The sequence below is a fragment of the Brienomyrus brachyistius genome, chromosome 9 (genome assembly GCF_023856365.1).
Source record: "Brienomyrus brachyistius isolate T26 chromosome 9, BBRACH_0.4, whole genome shotgun sequence".
In the NCBI taxonomy this organism is placed as follows: Eukaryota; Metazoa; Chordata; class Actinopteri; order Osteoglossiformes; family Mormyridae; genus Brienomyrus; species Brienomyrus brachyistius.
The window spans coordinates 22304081-22321287 of record NC_064541.1 but is presented as its reverse complement, the minus strand read 5'-3'; the positions used below and the strand labels follow the sequence as shown (position 1 = coordinate 22321287).

Below are 17207 nucleotides of genomic sequence, written 5' to 3'. Positions count from 1 at the left end.
GCTCAGCCTTGGCCTAGGAGCAGTCTGCTCGCAATACAGCAAATGATTTTTCAAAGAAAGAAGAATGAGACCGTTTACCCTTTGATATGAATCTGCGAGCCTCAGCACGCTTACATTTTCATGTTGTCGCCTGCTCATCCAACAATCGCATTCCATTCAGTAACAAAGGCACCTGGAGATGCATGCAGCTTCTTCAGACATGGCGCTCAGCCTACCGCAGGCTTGCTCGAATGAAGTTCACCTAAGGAACCACTCGCAAACACTTGGCGCAGGCAACAGACTGCGCGCATTTCTTTTCACGCTAGTTTGCGTCAGATGCGACTCTCTTCCGTCGCATTTGCAACGGAACTCCTCTTTCGTTAAATACCTGAAATACAGGGGAGAGCGCGAACGCAGTCCCCCACTACCAGAAATTATGCAGTCGAGATTCCCACATTTGGGGAATTCGCAGGGGTCAGCACAGCCGCAGTGCAATAGCTATGCCTCGCCCTGGGTGAACCATCTTCGTGATCATGGTATCTCCCCTGCCAGGTAAGTATGAGTTGGATGAGGGTCATGTGACCCTGTTGTGCTACTCGCCTGCCTACTCTGAGTCGCAGTGGGAAAGTTAAGGTGGGGCCGGATTAACTCCCATAATCCTCTGCGCTGTCGCATATGGCTCTGGGCCAGGTAAGACTGCTCTCGTAGCTCAGCCTTGGCCTAGGAGCAGTCTGCTCGCAATACAGCAAATGATTTTTCAAAGAAAGAAGAATGAGACCGTTTACCCTTTGATATGAATCTGCGAGCCTCAGCACGCTTACATTTTCATGTTGTCGCCTGCTCATCCAACAATCGCATTCCATTCAGTAACAAAGGCACCTGGAGATGCATGCAGCTTCATCAGACATGGCGCTCAGCCTACCGCAGGCTTGCTCGAATGAAGTTCACCTAAGGAACCACTCGCAAACACTTGGCGCAGGCAACAGACTGCGCGCATTTCTTTTCACGCTAGTTTGCGTCAGATGCAACTCTCTTCCGTCGCATTTGCAGCGGAACTCCTCTTTCGTTAAACACCTGAAATACAGGGGAGAGCGCGAACGCAGTCCCCCACTACCAGAAATTATGCAGTCGAGATTCCCACATTTGGGGAGTTCGCAGGGGTCAGCACAGCCGCAGTGCAATGGCTATGCCTCGCCCTGGGTGAACCACCTTCGTGATCATGGTATCTCCCCTGCCAGGTAAGTATGAGTTGGATGAGGGTCATGAGACCCTGTTGTGCTACACGCCTGCCTACTCTGAGTCGCAGTGGGAAAGTTAAGGTGGGGCCGGATTAACTCCCATAATCCTCTGCGCTGTCGCATATGGCTCTGGGCCAGGTAAGACTGCTCTCGTAGCTCAGCCTTGGCCTAGGAGCAGTCTGCTCGCAATACAGCAAATGATTTTTCAAAGAAAGAAGAATGAGACCGTTTACCCTTTGATATGAATCTGCGAGCCTCAGCACGCTTACATTTTCATGTTGTCGCCTGCTCATCCAACAATCGCATTCCATTCAGTAACAAAGGCACCTGGAGATGCATGCAGCTTCATCAGACATGGCGCTCAGCCTACCGCAGGCTTGCTCGAATGAAGTTCACCTAATGAACCACTCGCAAACACTTGGCGCAGGCAACAGACTGCGCGCATTTCTTTTCACGCTAGTTTGCGTCAGATGCAACTCTCTTCCGTCGCATTTGCAGCGGAACTCCTCTTTCGTTAAACACCTGAAATACAGGGGAGAGCGCGAACGCAGTCCCCCACTACCAGAAATTATGCAGTCGAGATTCCCACATTTGGGGAGTTCGCAGGGGTCAGCACAGCCGCAGTGCAATGGCTATGCCTCGCCCTGGGTGAACCACCTTCGTGATCATGGTATCTCCCCTGCCAGGTAAGTATGAGTTGGATGAGGGTCATGTGACCCTGTTGTGCTACTCGCCTGCCTACTCTGAGTCGCAGTGGGAAAGTTAAGGTGGGGCCGGATTAACTCCCATAATCCTCTGCGCTGTCGCATATGGCTCTGGGCCAGGTAAGACTGCTCTCGTAGCTCAGCCTTGGCCTAGGAGCAGTCTGCTCGCAATACAGCAAATGATTTTTCAAAGAAAGAAGAATGAGACCGTTTACCCTTTGATATGAATCTGTGAGCCTCAGCACGCTTACATTTTCATGTTGTCGCCTGCTCATCCAACAATCGCATTCCATTCAGTAACAAAGGCACCTGGAGATGCATGCAGCTTCATCAGACATGGCGCTCAGCCTACCGCAGGCTTGCTCGAATGAAGTTCACCTAAGGAACCACTCGCAAACACTTGGCGCAGGCAACAGACTGCGCGCATTTCTTTTCACGCTAGTTTGCGTCAGATGCGACTCTCTTCCGTCGCATTTGCAACGGAACTCCTCTTTCGTTAAATACCTGAAATACAGGGGAGATCGCGAACGCAGTCCCCCACTACCAGAAATTATGCAGTCGAGATTCCCACATTTGGGGAATTCGCAGGGGTCAGCACAGCCGCAGTGCAATGGCTATGCCTCGCCCTGGGTGAACCACCTTCGTGATCATGGCATCTCCCCTGCCAGGTAAGTATGAGTTGGATGAGGGTCATGTGACCCTGTTGTGCTACTCGCCTGCCTACTCTGAGTCGCAGTGGGAAAGTTAAGGTGGGGCCGGATTAACTCCCATAATCCTCGGCGCTGTCGCATATGGCTCTGGGCCAGGTAAGACTGCTCTCGTAGCTCAGCCTTGGCCTAGGAGCAGTCTGCTCGCAATACAGCAAATGATTTTTCAAAGAAAGAAGAATGAGACCGTTTACCCTTTGATATGAATCTGTGAGCCTCAGCACGCTTACATTTTCATGTTGTCGCCTGCTCATCCAACAATCGCATTCCATTCAGTAACAAAGGCACCTGGAGATGCATGCAGCTTCATCAGACATGGCGCTCAGCCTACCGCAGGCTTGCTCGAATGAAGTTCACCTAAGGAACCACTCGCAAACACTTGGCGCAGGCAACAGACTGCGCGCATTTCTTTTCACGCTAGTTTGCGTCAGATGCGACTCTCTTCCGTCGCATTTGCAGCGGAACTCCTCTTTCGTTAAACACCTGAAATACAGGGGAGAGCGCGAACGCAGTCCCCCACTACCAGAAATTATGCAGTCGAGATTCCCACATTTGGGGAGTTCGCAGGGGTCAGCACAGCCGCAGTGCAATGGCTATGCCTCGCCCTGGGTGAACCACCTTCGTGATCATGGTATCTCCCCTGCCAGGTAAGTATGAGTTGGATGAGGGTCATGTGACCCTGTTGTGCTACTCGCCTGCCTACTCTGAGTCGCAGTGGGAAAGTTAAGGTGGGGCCGGATTAACTCCCATAATCCTCTGCGCTGTCGCATATGGCTCTGGGCCAGGTAAGACTGCTCTCGTAGCTCAGCCTTGGCCTAGGAGCAGTCTGCTCGCAATACAGCAAATGATTTTTCAAAGAAAGAAGAATGAGACCGTTTACCCTTTGATATGAATCTGCGAGCCTCAGCACGCTTACATTTTCATGTTGTCGCCTGCTCATCCAACAATCGCATTCCATTCAGTAACAAAGGCACCTGGAGATGCATGCAGCTTCATCAGACATGGCGCTCAGCCTACCGCAGGCTTGCTCGAATGAAGTTCACCTAAGGAACCACTCGCAAACACTTGGCGCAGGCAACAGACTGCGCGCATTTCTTTTCACGCTAGTTTGTGTCAGATGCAACTCTCTTCCGTCGCATTTGCAGCGGAACTCCTCTTTCGTTAAACACCTGAAATACAGGGGAGAGCGCGAACGCAGTCCCCCACTACCAGAAATTATGCAGTTGAGATTCCCACATTTGGGGAGTTCGCAGGGGTCAGCACAGCCGCAGTGCAATGGCTATGCCTCGCCCTGGGTGAACCACCTTCGTGATCATGGTATCTCCCCTGCCAGGTAAGTATGAGTTGGATGAGGGTCATGAGACCCTGTTGTGCTACACGCCTGCCTACTCTGAGTCGCAGTGGGAAAGTTAAGGTGGGGCCGGATTAACTCCCATAATCCTCTGCGCTGTCGCATATGGCTCTGGGCCAGGTAAGACTGCTCTCGTAGCTCAGCCTTGGCCTAGGAGCAGTCTGCTCGCAATACAGCAAATGATTTTTCAAAGAAAGAAGAATGAGACCGTTTACCCTTTGATATGAATCTGCGAGCCTCAGCACGCTTACATTTTCATGTTGTCGCCTGCTCATCCAACAATCGCATTCCATTCAGTAACAAAGGCACCTGGAGATGCATGCAGCTTCATCAGACATGGCGCTCAGCCTACCGCAGGCTTGCTCGAATGAAGTTCACCTAATGAACCACTCGCAAACACTTGGCGCAGGCAACAGACTGCGCGCATTTCTTTTCACGCTAGTTTGCGTCAGATGCGACTCTCTTCCGTCGCATTTGCAGCGGAACTCCTCTTTCGTTAAACACCTGAAATACAGGGGAGAGCGCGAACGCAGTCCCCCACTACCAGAAATTATGCAGTCAAGATTCCCACATTTGGGGAGTTCGCAGGGGTCAGCACAGCCGCAGTGCAATGGCTATGCCTCGCCCTGGGTGAACCACCTTCGTGATCATGGTATCTCCCCTGCCAGGTAAGTATGAGTTGGATGAGGGTCATGTGACCCTGTTGTGCTACTCGCCTGCCTACTCTGAGTCGCAGTGGGAAAGTTAAGGTGGGGCCGGATTAACTCCCATAATCCTCTGCGCTGTCGCATATGGCTCTGGGCCAGGTAAGACTGCTCTCGTAGCTCAGCCTTGGCCTAGGAGCAGTCTGCTCGCAATACAGCAAATGATTTTTCAAAGAAAGAAGAATGAGACCGTTTACCCTTTGATATGAATCTGTGAGCCTCAGCACGCTTACATTTTCATGTTGTCGCCTGCTCATCCAACAATCGCATTCCATTCAGTAACAAAGGCACCTGGAGATGCATGCAGCTTCATCAGACATGGCGCTCAGCCTACCGCAGGCTTGCTCGAATGAAGTTCACCTAAGGAACCACTCGCAAACACTTGGCGCAGGCAACAGACTGCGCGCATTTCTTTTCACGCTAGTTTGCATCAGATGCGACTCTCTTCCGTCGCATTTGCAACGGAACTCCTCTTTCGTTAAATACCTGGAATACAGGGGAGAGCGCGAACGCAGTCCCCCACTACCAGAAATTATGCAGTCGAGATTCCCACATTTGGGGAATTCGCAGGGGTCAGCACAGCCGCAGTGCAATGGCTATGCCTCGCCCTGGGTGAACCACCTTCGTGATCATGGTATCTCCCCTGCCAGGTAAGTATGAGTTGGATGAGGGTCATGTGACCCTGTTGTGCTACTCGCCTGCCTACTCTGAGTCGCAGTGGGAAAGTTAAGGTGGGGCCGGATTAACTCCCATAATCCTCGGCGCTGTCGCATATGGCTCTGGGCCAGGTAAGACTGCTCTCGTAGCTCAGCCTTGGCCTAGGAGCAGTCTGCTCGCAATACAGCAAATGATTTTTCAAAGAAAGAAGAATGAGACCGTTTACCCTTTGATATGAATCTGTGAGCCTCAGCACGCTTACATTTTCATGTTGTCGCCTGCTCATCCAACAATCGCATTCCATTCAGTAACAAAGGCACCTGGAGATGCATGCAGCTTCATCAGACATGGCGCTCAGCCTACCGCAGGCTTGCTCGAATGAAGTTCATCTAAGGAACCACTCGCAAACACTTGGCGCAGGCAACAGACTGCGCGCATTTCTTTTCACGCTAGTTTGCGTCAGATGCGACTCTCTTCCGTCACATTTGCAACGGAACTCCTCTTTCGTTAAACACCTGAAATACAGGGGAGAGCGCGAACGCAGTCCCCCACTACCAGAAATTATGCAGTCGAGATTCCCACATTTGGGGAATTCGCAGGGGTCAGCACAGCCGCAGTGCAACGGCTATGTCTCGCCCTGGGTGAACCACCTTCGTGATCATGGTATCTCCCCTGCCAGGTAAGTATGAGTTGGATGAGGGTCATGTGACCCTGTTGTGCTACTCGCCTGCCTACTCTGAGTCGCAGTGGGAAAGTTAAGGTGGGGCCGGATTAACTCCCATAATCCTCTGCGCTGTCGCATATGGCTCTGGGCCAGGTAAGACTGCTCTCGTAGCTCAGCCTTGGCCTAGGAGCAGTCTGCTCGCAATACAGCAAATGATTTTTCAAAGAAAGAAGAATGAGACCGTTTACCCTTTGATATGAATCTGTGAGCCTCAGCACGCTTACATTTTCATGTTGTCGCCTGCTCATCCAACAATCGCATTCCATTCAGTAACAAAGGCACCTGGAGATGCATGCAGCTTCATCAGACATGGCGCTCAGCCTACCGCAGGCTTGCTCGAGTGAAGTTCACCTAAGGAACCACTCGCAAACACTTGGCGCAGGCAACAGACTGCGCGCATTTCTTTTCACGCTAGTTTGCGTCAGATGCGACTCTCTTCCGTCGCATTTGCAACGGAACTCCTCTTTCGTTAAATACCTGAAATACAGGGGAGAGCGCGAACGCAGTCCCCCACTACCAGAAATTATGCAGTCGAGATTCCCACATTTGGGGAATTCGCAGGGGTCAGCACAGCCGCAGTGCAATGGCTATGCCTCGCCCTGGGTGAACCACCTTCGTGATCATGGTATCTCCCCTGCCAGGTAAGTATGAGTTGGATGAGGGTCATGTGACCCTGTTGTGCTACTCGCCTGCCTACTCTGAGTCGCAGTGGGAAAGTTAAGGTGGGGCCGGATTAACTCCCATAATCCTCTGCGCTGTCGCATATGGCTCTGGGCCAGGTAAGACTGCTCTCGTAGCTCAGCCTTGGCCTAGGAGCAGTCTGCTCGCAATACAGCAAATGATTTTTCAAAGAAAGAAGAATGAGACCGTTTACCCTTTGATATGAATCTGCGAGCCTCAGCACGCTTACATTTTCATGTTGTCGCCTGCTCATCCAACAATCGCATTCCATTCAGTAACAAAGGCACCTGGAGATGCATGCAGCTTCATCAGACATGGCGCTCAGCCTACCGCAGGCTTGCTCGAATGAAGTTCACCTAAGGAACCACTCGCAAACACTTGGCGCAGGCAACAGACTGCGCGCATTTCTTTTCACGCTAGATTGCGTCAGATGCGACTCTCTTCCGTCGCATTTGCAACGGAACTCCTCTTTCGTTAAATACCTGAAATACAGGGGAGAGCGCGAACGCAGTCCCCCACTACCAGAAATTATGCAGTCGAGATTCCCACATTTGGGGAATTTGCAGGGGTCAGCACAGCCGCAGTGCAATGGCTATGCCTCGCCCTGGGTGAACCACCTTCGTGATCATGGTATCTCCCCTGCCAGGTAAGTATGAGTTGGATGAGGGTCATGTGACCCTGTTGTGCTACTCGCCTGCCTACTCTGAGTCGCAGTGGGAAAGTTAAGGTGGGGCCGGATTAACTCCCATAATCCTCTGCGCTGTCGCATATGGCTCTGGGCCAGGTAAGACTGCTCTCGTAGCTCAGCCTTGGCCTAGGAGCAGTCTGCTCGCAATACAGCAAATGATTTTTCAAAGAAAGAAGAATGAGACCGTTTACCCTTTGATATGAATCTGCGAGCCTCAGCACGCTTACATTTTCATGTTGTCGCCTGCTCATCCAACAATCGCATTCCATTCAGTAACAAAGGCACCTGGAGATGCATGCAGCTTCGTCAGACATGGCGCTCAGCCTACCGCAGGCTTGCTCGAATGAAGTTCACCTAAGGAACCACTCGCAAACACTTGGCGCAGGCAACAGACTGCGCGCATTTCTTTTCACGCTAGTTTGCGTCAGATGCGACTCTCTTCCGTCGCATTTGCAACGGAACTCCTCTTTCGTTAAATACCTGAAATACAGGGGAGAGCGCGAACGCAGTCCCCCACTACCAGAAATTATGCAGTCGAGATTCCCACATTTGGGGAGTTCGCAGGGGTCAGCACAGCCGCAGTGCAATGGCTATGCCTCGCCCTGGGTGAACCACCTTCGTGATCATGGTATCTCCCCTGCCAGGTAAGTATGAGGTGGATGAGGGTCATGTGACCCTGTTGTGCTACTCGCCTGCCTACTCTGAGTCGCAGTGGGAAAGTTAAGGTGGGGCCGGATTAACTCCCATAATCCTCTGCGCTGTCGCATATGGCTCTGGGCCAGGTAAGACTGCTCTCGTAGCTCAGCCTTGGCCTAGGAGCAGTCTGCTCGCAATACAGCAAATGATTTTTCAAAGAAAGAAGAATGAGACCGTTTACCCTTTGATATGAATCTGCGAGCCTCAGCACGCTTACATTTTCATGTTGTCGCCTGCTCATCCAACAATCGCATTCCATTCAGTAACAAAGGCACCTGGAGATGCATGCAGCTTCGTCAGACATGGCGCTCAGCCTACCGCAGGCTTGCTCGAATGAAGTTCACCTAAGGAACCACTCGCAAACACTTGGCGCAGGCAACAGACTGCGCGCATTTCTTTTCACGCTAGTTTGCGTCAGATGCGACTCTCTTCCGTCGCATTTGCAACGGAACTCCTCTTTCGTTAAATACCTGAAATACAGGGGAGAGCGCGAACGCAGTCCCCCACTACCAGAAATTATGCAGTCGAGATTCCCACATTTGGGGAGTTCGCAGGGGTCAGCACAGCCGCAGTGCAATGGCTATGCCTCGCCCTGGGTGAACCACCTTCGTGATCATGGTATCTCCCCTGCCAGGTAAGTATGAGGTGGATGAGGGTCATGTGACCCTGTTGTGCTACTCGCCTGCCTACTCTGAGTCGCAGTGGGAAAGTTAAGGTGGGGCCGGATTAACTCCCATAATCCTCTGCGCTGTCGCATATGGCTCTGGGCCAGGTAAGACTGCTCTCGTAGCTCAGCCTTGGCCTAGGAGCAGTCTGCTCGCAATACAGCAAATGATTTTTCAAAGAAAGAAGAATGAGACCGTTTACCCTTTGATATGAATCTGCGAGCCTCAGCACGCTTACATTTTCATGTTGTCGCCTGCTCATCCAACAATCGCATTCCATTCAGTAACAAAGGCACCTGGAGATGCATGCAGCTTCATCAGACATGGCGCTCAGCCTAGCGCAGGCTTGCTCGAGTGAAGTTCACCTAAGGAACCACTCGCAAACACTTGGCGCAGGCAACAGACTGCGCGCATTTCTTTTCACGCTAGTTTGCGTCAGATGCGACTCTCTTCCGTCGCATTTGCAGCGGAACTCCTCTTTCGTTAAACACCTGAAATACAGGGGAGAGCGCGAACGCAGTCCCCCACTACCAGAAATTAGGCAGTCGAGATTCCCACATTTGGGGAATTCGCAGGGGTCAGCACAGCCGCAGTGCAATGGCTATGCCTCGCCCTGGATGAACCACCTTCGTGATCATGGTATCTCCCCTGCCAGGTAAGTATGAGTTGGATGAGGGTCATGTGACCCTGTTGTGCTACTCGCCTGCCTACTCTGAGTCGCAGTGGGAAAGTTAAGGTGGGGCCGGATTAACTCCCATAATCCTCTGCGCTGTCGCATATGGCTCTGGGCCAGGTAAGACTGCTCTCGTAGCTCAGCCTTGGCCTAGGAGCAGTCTGCTCGCAATACAGCAAATGATTTTTCAAAGAAAGAAGAATGAGACCGTTTACCCTTTGATATGAATCTGCGAGCCTCAGCACGCTTACATTTTCATGTTGTCGCCTGCTCATCCAACAATCGCATTCCATTCAGTAACAAAGGCACCTGGAGATGCATGCAGCTTCATCAGACATGGCGCTCAGCCTACCGCAGGCTTGCTCGAATGAAGTTCACCTAAGGAACCACTCGCAAACACTTGGCGCAGGCAACAGACTGCGCGCATTTCTTTTCACGCTAGTTTGTGTCAGATGCGACTCTCTTCCGTCGCATTTGCAACGGAACTCCTCTTTCGTTAAATACCTGAAATAGAGGGGAGAGCGCGAACGCAGTCCCCCACTACCAGAAATTATGCAGTCGAGATTCCCACATTTGGGGAATTCGCAGGGGTCAGCACAGCCGCAGTGCAATAGCTATGCCTCGCCCTGGGTGAACCACCTTCGTGATCATGGTATCTCCCCTGCCAGGTAAGTATGAGTTGGATGAGGGTCATGTGACCCTGTTGTGCTACTCGCCTGCCTACTCTGAGTCGCAGTGGGAAAGTTAAGGTGGGGCCGGATTAACTCCCATAATCCTCTGCGCTGTCGCATATGGCTCTGGGCCAGGTAAGACTGCTCTCGTAGCTCAGCCTTGGCCTAGGAGCAGTCTGCTCGCAATACAGCAAATGATTTTTCAAAGAAAGAAGAATGAGACCGTTTACCCTTTGATATGAATCTGCGAGCCTCAGCACGCTTACATTTTCATGTTGTCGCCTGCTCATCCAACAATCGCATTCCATTCAGTAACAAAGGCACCTGGAGATGCATGCAGCTTCATCAGACATGGCGCTCAGCCTACCGCAGGCTTGCTCGAATGAAGTTCACCTAAGGAACCACTCGCAAACACTTGGCGCAGGCAACAGACTGCGCGCATTTCTTTTCACGCTAGTTTGCGTCAGATGCAACTCTCTTCCGTCGCATTTGCAGCTGAACTCCTCTTTCGTTAAACACCTGAAATACAGGGGAGAGCGCGAACGCAGTCCCCCACTACCAGAAATTATGCAGTCGAGATTCCCACATTTGGGGAGTTCGCAGGGGTCAGCACAGCCGCAGTGCAATGGCTATGCCTCGCCCTGGGTGAACCACCTTCGTGATCATGGTATCTCCCCTGCCAGGTAAGTATGAGTTGGATGAGGGTCATGAGACCCTGTTGTGCTACACGCCTGCCTACTCTGAGTCGCAGTGGGAAAGTTAAGGTGGGGCCGGATTAACTCCCATAATCCTCTGCGCTGTCGCATATGGCTCTGGGCCAGGTAAGACTGCTCTCGTAGCTCAGCCTTGGCCTAGGAGCAGTCTGCTCGCAATACAGCAAATGATTTTTCAAAGAAAGAAGAATGAGACCGTTTACCCTTTGATATGAATCTGCGAGCCTCAGCACGCTTACATTTTCATGTTGTCGCCTGCTCATCCAACAATCGCATTCCATTCAGTAACAAAGGCACCTGGAGATGCATGCAGCTTCATCAGACATGGCGCTCAGCCTACCACAGGCTTGCTCGAATGAAGTTCACCTAAGGAACCACTCGCAAACACTTGGCGCAGGCAACAGACTGCGCGCATTTCTTTTCACGCTAGTTTGCGTCAGATGCGACTCTCTTCCGTCGCATTTGCAACGGAACTCCTCTTTCGTTAAACACCTGAAATACAGGGGAGAGCGCGAACGCAGTCCCCCACTACCAGAAATTATGCAGTCGAGATTCCCACATTTGGGGAATTCGCAGGGGTCAGCACAGCCGCAGTGCAATGGCTATGCCTCGCCCTGGGTGAACCACCTTCGTGATCATGGTATCTCCCCTGCCAGGTAAGTATGAGTTGGATGAGGGTCATGTGACCCTGTTGTGCTACTCGCCTGCCTACTCTGAGTCGCAGTGGGAAAGTTAAGGTGGGGCCGGATTAACTCCCATAATCCTCTGCGCTGTCGCATATGGCTCTGGGCCAGGTAAGACTGCTCTCGTAGCTCAGCCTTGGCCTAGGAGCAGTCTGCTCGCAATACAGCAAATGATTTTTCAAAGAAAGAAGAATGAGACCGTTTACCCTTTGATATGAATCTGCGAGCCTCAGCACGCTTACATTTTCATGTTGTCGCCTGCTCATCCAACAATCGCATTCCATTCAGTAACAAAGGCACCTGGAGATGCATGCAGCTTCATCAGACATGGCGCTCAGCCTACCGCAGGCTTGCTCGAATGAAGTTCACCTAAGGAACCACTCGCAAACACTTGGCGCAGGCAACAGACTGCGCGCATTTCTTTTCACGCTAGTTTGCGTCAGATGCAACTCTCTTCCGTCGCATTTGCAGCGGAACTCCTCTTTCGTTAAACACCTGAAATACAGGGGAGAGCGCGAACGCAGTCCCCCACTACCAGAAATTATGCAGTCGAGATTCCCACATTTGGGGAGTTCGCAGGGGTCAGCACAACCGCAGTGCAATGGCTATGCCTCGCCCTGGGTGAACCACCTTCGTGATCATGGTATCTCCCCTGCCAGGTAAGTATGAGTTGGATGAGGGTCATGTGACCCTGTTGTGCTACTCGCCTGCCTACTCTGAGTCGCAGTGGGAAAGTTAAGGTGGGGCCGGATTAACTCCCATAATCCTCTGCGCTGTCGCATATGGCTCTGGGCCAGGTAAGACTGCTCTCGTAGCTCAGCCTTGGCCTAGGAGCAGTCTGCTCGCAATACAGCAAATGATTTTTCAAAGAAAGAAGAATGAGACCGTTTACCCTTTGATATGAATCTGCGAGCCTCAGCACGCTTACATTTTCATGTTGTCGCCTGCTCATCCAACAATCGCATTCCATTCAGTAACAAAGGCACCTGGAGATGCATGCAGCTTCATCAGACATGGCGCTCAGCCTACCACAGGCTTGCTCGAATGAAGTTCACCTAAGGAACCACTCGCAAACACTTGGCGCAGGCAACAGACTGCGCGCATTTCTTTTCACGCTAGTTTGCGTCAGATGCGACTCTCTTCCGTCGCATTTGCAACGGAACTCCTCTTTCGTTAAACACCTGAAATACAGGGGAGAGTGCGAACGCAGTCCCCCACTACCAGAAATTATGCAGTCGAGATTCCCACATTTGGGGAATTCGCAGGGGTCAGCACAGCCGCAGTGCAATGGCTATGCCTCGCCCTGGGTGAACCACCTTCGTGATCATGGTATCTCCCCTGCCAGGTAAGTATGAGTTGGATGAGGGTCATGTGACCCTGTTGTGCTACTCGCCTGCCTACTCTGAGTCGCAGTGGGAAAGTTAAGGTGGGGCCGGATTAACTCCCATAATCCTCTGCGCTGTCGCATATGGCTCTGGGCCAGGTAAGACTGCTCTCGTAGCTCAGCCTTGGCCTAGGAGCAGTCTGCTCGCAATACAGCAAATGATTTTTCAAAGAAAGAAGAATGAGACCGTTTACCCTTTGATATGAATCTGTGAGCCTCAGCACGCTTACATTTTCATGTTGTCGCCTGCTCATCCAACAATCGCATTCCATTCAGTAACAAAGGCACCTGGAGATGCATGCAGCTTCATCAGACATGGCGCTCAGCCTACCGCAGGCTTGCTCGAATGAAGTTCACCTAAGGAACCACTCGCAAACACTTGGCGCAGGCAACAGACTGCGCGCATTTCTTTTCACGCTAGTTTGCGTCAGATGCGACTCTCTTCCGTCGCATTTGCAACAGAACTCCTCTTTCGTTAAACACCTGAAATACAGGGGAGAGCGCGAACGCAGTCCCCCACTACCAGAAATTATGCAGTCGAGATTCCCACATTTGGGGAATTCGCAGGGGTCAGCACAGCCGCAGTGCAATGGCTATGCCTCGCCCTGGGTGAACCACCTTCGTGATCATGGTATCTCCCCTGCCAGGTAAGTATGAGTTGGACGAGGGTCATGTGACCCTGTTGTGCTACTCGCCTGCCTACTCTGAGTCGCAGTGGGAAAGTTAAGGTGGGGCCGGATTAACTCCCATAATCCTCTGCGCTGTCGCATATGGCTCTGGGCCAGGTAAGACTGCTCTCGTAGCTCAGCCTTGGCCTAGGAGCAGTCTGCTCGCAATACAGCAAATGATTTTTCAAAGAAAGAAGAATGAGACCGTTTACCCTTTGATATGAATCTGTGAGCCTCAGCACGCTTACATTTTCATGTTGTCGCCTGCTCATCCAACAATCGCATTCCATTCAGTAACAAAGGCACCTGGAGATGCATGCAGCTTCATCAGACATGGCGCTCAGCCTACCGCAGGCTTGCTCGAATGAAGTTCACCTAAGGAACCACTCGCAAACACTTGGCGCAGGCAACAGACTGCGCGCATTTCTTTTCACGCTAGTTTGCGTCAGACGCGACTCTCTTCCGTCGCATTTGCAACGGAACTCCTCTTTCGTTAAACACCTGAAATACAGGGGAGAGCGCGAACGCAGTCCCCCACTACCAGAAATTATGCAGTCGAGATTCCCACATTTGGGGAATTCGCAGGGGTCAGCACAGCCGCAGTGCAATGGCTATGCCTCGCCCTGGGTGAACCACCTTCGTGATCATGGTATCTCCCCTGCCAGGTAAGTATGAGTTGGATGAGGGTCATGTGACCCTGTTGTGCTACTCGCCTGCCTACTCTGAGTCGCAGTGGGAAAGTTAAGGTGGGGCCGGATTAACTCCCATAATCCTCTGCGCTGTCGCATATGGCTCTGGGCCAGGTAAGACTGCTCTCGTAGCTCAGCCTTGGCCTAGGAGCAGTCTGCTCGCAATACAGCAAATGATTTTTCAAAGAAAGAAGAATGAGACCGTTTACCCTTTGATATGAATCTGTGAGCCTCAGCACGCTTACATTTTCATGTTGTCGCCTGCTCATCCAACAATCGCATTCCATTCAGTAACAAAGGCACCTGGAGATGCATGCAGCTTCATCAGACATGGCGCTCAGCCTACCGCAGGCTTGCTCGAATGAAGTTCACCTAAGGAACCACTCGCAAACACTTAGCGCAGGCAACAGACTGCGCGCATTTCTTTTCACGCTAGTTTGCGTCAGATGCGACTCTCTTCCGTCGCATTTGCAACGGAACTCCTCTTTCGTTAAACACCTGAAATACAGGGGAGAGCGCGAACGCAGTCCCCCACTACCAGAAATTATGCAGTCGAGATTCCCACATTTGGGGAATTCGCAGGGGTCAGCACAGCCGCAGTGCAATGGCTATGCCTCGCCCTGGGTGAACCACCTTCGTGATCATGGTATCTCCCCTGCCAGGTAAGTATGAGTTGGATGAGGGTCATGTGACCCTGTTGTGCTACTCGCCTGCCTACTCTGAGTCGCAGTGGGAAAGTTAAGGTGGGGCCGGATTAACTCCCATAATCCTCTGCGCTGTCGCATATGGCTCTGGGCCAGGTAAGACTGCTCTCGTAGCTCAGCCTTGGCCTAGGAGCAGTCTGCTCGCAATACAGCAAATGATTTTTCAAAGAAAGAAGAATGAGACCGTTTACCCTTTGATATGAATCTGCGAGCCTCAGCACGCTTACATTTTCATGTTGTCGCCTGCTCATCCAACAATCGCATTCCATTCAGTAACAAAGGCACCTGGAGATGCATGCAGCTTCATCAGACATGGCGCTCAGCCTACCGCAGGCTTGCTCGAATGAAGTTCACCTAAGGAACCACTCGCAAACACTTGGCGCAGGCAACAGACTGCGCGCATTTCTTTTCACGCTAGTTTGCGTCAGACGCGACTCTCTTCCGTCGCATTTGCAACGGAACTCCTCTTTCGTTAAACACCTGAAATACAGGGGAGAGCGCGAACGCAGTCCCCCACTACCAGAAATTATGCAGTCGAGATTCCCACATTTGGGGAATTCGCAGGGGTCAGCACAGCCGCAGTGCAATGGCTATGCCTCGCCCTGGGTGAACCACCTTCGTGATCATGGTATCTCCCCTGCCAGGTAAGTATGAGTTGGACGAGGGTCATGTGACCCTGTTGTGCTACTCGCCTGCCTACTCTGAGTCGCAGTGGGAAAGTTAAGGTGGGGCCGGATTAACTCCCATAATCCTCTGCGCTGTCGCATATGGCTCTGGGCCAGGTAAGACTGCTCTCGTAGCTCAGCCTTGGCCTAGGAGCAGTCTGCTCGCAATACAGCAAATGATTTTTCAAAGAAAGAAGAATGAGACCGTTTACCCTTTGATATGAATCTGTGAGCCTCAGCACGCTTACATTTTCATGTTGTCGCCTGCTCATCCAACAATCGCATTCCATTCAGTAACAAAGGCACCTGGAGATGCATGCAGCTTCATCAGACATGGCGCTCAGCCTACCGCAGGCTTGCTCGAATGAAGTTCACCTAAGGAACCACTCGCAAACACTTGGCGCAGGCAACAGACTGCGCGCATTTCTTTTCACGCTAGTTTGCGTCAGACGCGACTCTCTTCCGTCGCATTTGCAACGGAACTCCTCTTTCGTTAAACACCTGAAATACAGGGGAGAGCGCGAACGCAGTCCCCCACTACCAGAAATTATGCAGTCGAGATTCCCACATTTGGGGAATTCGCAGGGGTCAGCACAGCCGCAGTGCAATGGCTATGCCTCGCCCTGGGTGAACCACCTTCGTGATCATGGTATCTCCCCTGCCAGGTAAGTATGAGTTGGATGAGGGTCATGTGACCCTGTTGTGCTACTCGCCTGCCTACTCTGAGTCGCAGTGGGAAAGTTAAGGTGGGGCCGGATTAACTCCCATAATCCTCTGCGCTGTCGCATATGGCTCTGGGCCAGGTAAGACTGCTCTCGTAGCTCAGCCTTGGCCTAGGAGCAGTCTGCTCGCAATACAGCAAATGATTTTTCAAAGAAAGAAGAATGAGACCGTTTACCCTTTGATATGAATCTGTGAGCCTCAGCACGCTTACATTTTCATGTTGTCGCCTGCTCATCCAACAATCGCATTCCATTCAGTAACAAAGGCACCTGGAGATGCATGCAGCTTCATCAGACATGGCGCTCAGCCTACCGCAGGCTTGCTCGAATGAAGTTCACCTAAGGAACCACTCGCAAACACTTGGCGCAGGCAACAGACTGCGCGCATTTCTTTTCACGCTAGTTTGCGTCAGATGCGACTCTCTTCCGTCGCATTTGCAACGGAACTCCTCTTTCGTTAAACACCTGAAATACAGGGGAGAGCGCGAACGCAGTCCCCCACTACCAGAAATTATGCAGTCGAGATTCCCACATTTGGGGAATTCGCAGGGGTCAGCACAGCCGCAGTGCAATGGCTATGCCTCGCCCTGGGTGAACCACCTTCGTGATCATGGTATCTCCCCTGCCAGGTAAGTATGAGTTGGATGAGGGTCATGTGACCCTGTTGTGCTACTCGCCTGCCTACTCTGAGTCGCAGTGGGAAAGTTAAGGTGGGGCCGGATTAACTCCCATAATCCTCTGCGCTGTCGCATATGGCTCTGGGCCAGGTAAGACTGCTCTCGTAGCTCAGCCTTGGCCTAGGAGCAGTCTGCTCGCAATACAGCAAATGATTTTTCAAAGA

The 17207-nt window shown here is 51.8% G+C and overlaps 25 non-coding genes across 25 annotated transcripts; all 25 read right to left on the bottom strand.

Annotated features, from left to right (window-relative positions):
* Window positions 1–375: 375 nt before the first annotated feature.
* On the bottom strand, window positions 376–539 carry LOC125749902 (U1 spliceosomal RNA). Its single transcript, XR_007400190.1, has one exon. It is a non-coding gene; the product is annotated as a U1 spliceosomal RNA (small nuclear RNA).
* Window positions 540–1061: 522 nt separating this feature from the next.
* Window positions 1062–1225, bottom strand: LOC125749877 (U1 spliceosomal RNA). The gene has a single exon (XR_007400165.1). It is a non-coding gene; the product is annotated as a U1 spliceosomal RNA (small nuclear RNA).
* A 522-nt stretch (window positions 1226–1747) lies between these two features.
* LOC125749876 (U1 spliceosomal RNA) lies at window positions 1748–1911 on the bottom strand. Its single transcript, XR_007400164.1, has one exon. It is a non-coding gene; the product is annotated as a U1 spliceosomal RNA (small nuclear RNA).
* Window positions 1912–2433: 522 nt separating this feature from the next.
* On the bottom strand, window positions 2434–2597 carry LOC125749939 (U1 spliceosomal RNA). The gene has a single exon (XR_007400226.1). It is a non-coding gene; the product is annotated as a U1 spliceosomal RNA (small nuclear RNA).
* A 522-nt stretch (window positions 2598–3119) lies between these two features.
* On the bottom strand, window positions 3120–3283 carry LOC125749875 (U1 spliceosomal RNA). The gene has a single exon (XR_007400163.1). It is a non-coding gene; the product is annotated as a U1 spliceosomal RNA (small nuclear RNA).
* A 522-nt stretch (window positions 3284–3805) lies between these two features.
* On the bottom strand, window positions 3806–3969 carry LOC125749933 (U1 spliceosomal RNA). The gene has a single exon (XR_007400220.1). It is a non-coding gene; the product is annotated as a U1 spliceosomal RNA (small nuclear RNA).
* A 522-nt stretch (window positions 3970–4491) lies between these two features.
* LOC125749927 (U1 spliceosomal RNA) lies at window positions 4492–4655 on the bottom strand. The gene has a single exon (XR_007400215.1). It is a non-coding gene; the product is annotated as a U1 spliceosomal RNA (small nuclear RNA).
* A 522-nt stretch (window positions 4656–5177) lies between these two features.
* LOC125749822 (U1 spliceosomal RNA) lies at window positions 5178–5341 on the bottom strand. Its single transcript, XR_007400114.1, has one exon. It is a non-coding gene; the product is annotated as a U1 spliceosomal RNA (small nuclear RNA).
* Window positions 5342–5863: 522 nt separating this feature from the next.
* LOC125749905 (U1 spliceosomal RNA) lies at window positions 5864–6027 on the bottom strand. Its single transcript, XR_007400193.1, has one exon. It is a non-coding gene; the product is annotated as a U1 spliceosomal RNA (small nuclear RNA).
* A 522-nt stretch (window positions 6028–6549) lies between these two features.
* Window positions 6550–6713, bottom strand: LOC125749821 (U1 spliceosomal RNA). Its single transcript, XR_007400113.1, has one exon. It is a non-coding gene; the product is annotated as a U1 spliceosomal RNA (small nuclear RNA).
* Window positions 6714–7235: 522 nt separating this feature from the next.
* On the bottom strand, window positions 7236–7399 carry LOC125749911 (U1 spliceosomal RNA). The gene has a single exon (XR_007400199.1). It is a non-coding gene; the product is annotated as a U1 spliceosomal RNA (small nuclear RNA).
* Window positions 7400–7921: 522 nt separating this feature from the next.
* LOC125749872 (U1 spliceosomal RNA) lies at window positions 7922–8085 on the bottom strand. Its single transcript, XR_007400161.1, has one exon. It is a non-coding gene; the product is annotated as a U1 spliceosomal RNA (small nuclear RNA).
* A 522-nt stretch (window positions 8086–8607) lies between these two features.
* Window positions 8608–8771, bottom strand: LOC125749871 (U1 spliceosomal RNA). Its single transcript, XR_007400160.1, has one exon. It is a non-coding gene; the product is annotated as a U1 spliceosomal RNA (small nuclear RNA).
* Window positions 8772–9293: 522 nt separating this feature from the next.
* On the bottom strand, window positions 9294–9457 carry LOC125749926 (U1 spliceosomal RNA). The gene has a single exon (XR_007400214.1). It is a non-coding gene; the product is annotated as a U1 spliceosomal RNA (small nuclear RNA).
* A 522-nt stretch (window positions 9458–9979) lies between these two features.
* Window positions 9980–10143, bottom strand: LOC125749888 (U1 spliceosomal RNA). The gene has a single exon (XR_007400176.1). It is a non-coding gene; the product is annotated as a U1 spliceosomal RNA (small nuclear RNA).
* A 522-nt stretch (window positions 10144–10665) lies between these two features.
* Window positions 10666–10829, bottom strand: LOC125749870 (U1 spliceosomal RNA). The gene has a single exon (XR_007400159.1). It is a non-coding gene; the product is annotated as a U1 spliceosomal RNA (small nuclear RNA).
* Window positions 10830–11351: 522 nt separating this feature from the next.
* LOC125749820 (U1 spliceosomal RNA) lies at window positions 11352–11515 on the bottom strand. The gene has a single exon (XR_007400112.1). It is a non-coding gene; the product is annotated as a U1 spliceosomal RNA (small nuclear RNA).
* A 522-nt stretch (window positions 11516–12037) lies between these two features.
* On the bottom strand, window positions 12038–12201 carry LOC125749858 (U1 spliceosomal RNA). The gene has a single exon (XR_007400147.1). It is a non-coding gene; the product is annotated as a U1 spliceosomal RNA (small nuclear RNA).
* A 522-nt stretch (window positions 12202–12723) lies between these two features.
* LOC125749910 (U1 spliceosomal RNA) lies at window positions 12724–12887 on the bottom strand. Its single transcript, XR_007400198.1, has one exon. It is a non-coding gene; the product is annotated as a U1 spliceosomal RNA (small nuclear RNA).
* Window positions 12888–13409: 522 nt separating this feature from the next.
* Window positions 13410–13573, bottom strand: LOC125749819 (U1 spliceosomal RNA). The gene has a single exon (XR_007400111.1). It is a non-coding gene; the product is annotated as a U1 spliceosomal RNA (small nuclear RNA).
* A 522-nt stretch (window positions 13574–14095) lies between these two features.
* Window positions 14096–14259, bottom strand: LOC125749818 (U1 spliceosomal RNA). The gene has a single exon (XR_007400110.1). It is a non-coding gene; the product is annotated as a U1 spliceosomal RNA (small nuclear RNA).
* A 522-nt stretch (window positions 14260–14781) lies between these two features.
* On the bottom strand, window positions 14782–14945 carry LOC125749817 (U1 spliceosomal RNA). Its single transcript, XR_007400109.1, has one exon. It is a non-coding gene; the product is annotated as a U1 spliceosomal RNA (small nuclear RNA).
* A 522-nt stretch (window positions 14946–15467) lies between these two features.
* LOC125749816 (U1 spliceosomal RNA) lies at window positions 15468–15631 on the bottom strand. The gene has a single exon (XR_007400108.1). It is a non-coding gene; the product is annotated as a U1 spliceosomal RNA (small nuclear RNA).
* A 522-nt stretch (window positions 15632–16153) lies between these two features.
* Window positions 16154–16317, bottom strand: LOC125749814 (U1 spliceosomal RNA). Its single transcript, XR_007400106.1, has one exon. It is a non-coding gene; the product is annotated as a U1 spliceosomal RNA (small nuclear RNA).
* A 522-nt stretch (window positions 16318–16839) lies between these two features.
* On the bottom strand, window positions 16840–17003 carry LOC125749813 (U1 spliceosomal RNA). The gene has a single exon (XR_007400105.1). It is a non-coding gene; the product is annotated as a U1 spliceosomal RNA (small nuclear RNA).
* Window positions 17004–17207: the final 204 nt, after the last annotated feature.